Genomic DNA, 2,299 nt, shown 5'->3' with positions numbered 1-2,299 from the left:
ACTCTAGAATTCCAATCTTAAACATTACTCACAGAAGTCTCAAGTTTAACAGGTTCAAAACTGAACTGTTTAACTTTTTTTTTTTTTCCTTCAAGACTGGTCCTCTCCAGTCTTCTCCATTTCTTTAAAAAAAACTCCAGGCTGATCATCCTTGACTCACTTCTTTCTCTCACAACCAGCATTCAACCCAATCCAGCCTAGTCCTCTCCATCTTTTAAAGATTCCCAATTTGAGGGAACTTTCCAGAATGTTCAGTGAGACACAGAGGAACAGTAGCTACCTGAGCTGCGCCCAAGAACACGCTCCTTACCGCTCCCCCACACCAGCCTCGGCCCTCTCACTGGCTGTAAAAAATGGTGAAAGAAACCATTTACTTTGATGTTTTGGGGGTCAAACCCAGTGCCACCAAAGAAGAATTGAAAAAGGCCTATAGGAAACTGGCCTTGAAGTACCACCCTAAGAATCCAAACCAAGGAGAAAAGTTTAAACAGATTTCTCAAGCTTACGAAGAACTCTCTGATGCAAAGAAAAGGGAATTATATGACAAAGGAGGTGAACAGGCAATTAAAGAAGGTGGAGCCAGTGGTGGTTTTGGCTCCCCTATGGACATCTTTGATATGATTTTTGGAGGAGGAGGAAAGAATGCAGAGAGAAAGGAGAGGTAAAAATGTTGTACATCAGCTCTCAGTAACCTTAGAAGATTTATATAATGGTGCAACAAGAAAACTAGCTCTGCAAAAGAATGTGATTTGTGGTAAATGTGAAGGCCGAGGTGGTAAGAAAGGAGCAGTTGAGTGTGTTGTCCCAATTGCCGAGGTACTGGAATGCAAATAAGAATTCATCAGATAGGATCTGGAATGGTTCAGCAAATTCAATCTGTGTGCATGTAGTGCCATGGCCATGAGGAATGGATCAGTCCTAAAGATAGATGTAAAAGCTGCAATGGAAGGAAGATAGTTCAAGAGAAGAAGATTCTAGAAGTTCATATTGACAAAGGCATGAAAGATGGCCAAAAGATAACATTCCATGGTAAAGGAGACCAAGAACCAGGACTGGAACCAGGAGCTATTATCATTGTTTTAGATCAGAAGGACCATGCTGTTTTTACTTGGTGAGGAGACGACCTTTTCATGTGTATGGGCATACAGCTGCTTGAAGCACTGTGCAGTTTTCAAAAGCCAATATCTACTCTTGACAACCGAACCATTGTCATCACCTCTCATCCAGGTCAAATTGTCAAACATGGAGATATCAAGTATGTGCTAAATGAAGGCATGCCAATTTATTGTAGACCATATGAGAAGGGTCACCTCATCATTGAATTTAAGGTAAACTTTCTTGAGAATGGCTTTCTCTCTCCTGGTAAACTCTCTTTGCTGGAAAAATTCCTACCTGAGAGGAAGGAAGTAGAAGAGACTGATGAAATGGACCAGGTAGAACTGGTGGAATTTGATCCAAATTGGGAAAGATGGCACCATTACAATGGGAGCATATAAGGATGATGAATATCATCCCAGGGGTGGTGTTCAGTGTCAGACCTCTTAATGGGGCCAGTGAATAACACTGCTGGCATTTTATGTGCAGTAGTGAATGAGTGAAGGAATATAATCATAGCTCACTACTTGCTATTGTTTTTGTTTTGATATTCCAACCATAGCAGTGTTTTGTTTTGCTTTAAGATTTTATTTATTTATTGGAAAGACAGAGAGAGATCACAAGTAGGCAGAAAGGCAGGCAGAGAGAGAGGAGGGGAAGCAGGCTCCCTGCTGAGCAGAGAGCCCGATGTGGGGCTCTATTCCAGGACCCTGGGATCATGACCTGAGCCAAAGGCAGAGTCTTTAACCCACTGAGCCACCCAGATGCCCAAGACTATAACTTCTATGAGTAACACAGTTCCTCAGTCACAGGCAATTACTTTTTTTTTTAATAAATAATAGAGACACTGATTTTGTAATTCTTGGTCAACTTAAGGAAAATTGTTACAACAGGATCCAATAAAATGCCAGGGAATTCAAGGGGCACCCACGGAAATGTAAAGAACGCCAATGCACACCTGTGGACTAAAACTCTACTTACAGCTAACAATTAAGACTACTGGAAGAAAAGGTACAGGTACAAAGGAATATGACAGGAGAAACATCCTCAAAGCACCAGTAAGCAAAGGGTAGTAATGTCTGTATTATAGTATTTTTTTTTAATTCATTGACTTCATTCCATCCCCCAATATATACACATAAACATTTGAGACTGCAGTTTTCATGTCTTAGGAACTTTTTTTTTTTTTTTGTAGAGAAAGAAG

General features: G+C 40.7%; 1 pseudogene; it reads left to right on the top strand.

Moving 5' to 3' along the window:
- The first annotated feature begins 353 nt into the window (after nucleotides 1-353).
- On the top strand, nucleotides 354-1,596 carry LOC122901728 (annotated as a pseudogene).
- Nucleotides 1,597-2,299: the final 703 nt, after the last annotated feature.

This window comes from Neovison vison, chromosome 3 (assembly GCF_020171115.1).
Source record: "Neovison vison isolate M4711 chromosome 3, ASM_NN_V1, whole genome shotgun sequence".
Taxonomy (NCBI): Eukaryota; Metazoa; Chordata; class Mammalia; order Carnivora; family Mustelidae; genus Neogale; species Neogale vison.
The sequence above is the reverse complement of the archived record's forward strand: the minus strand, read 5'-3'. Positions and strand labels throughout refer to the sequence as shown.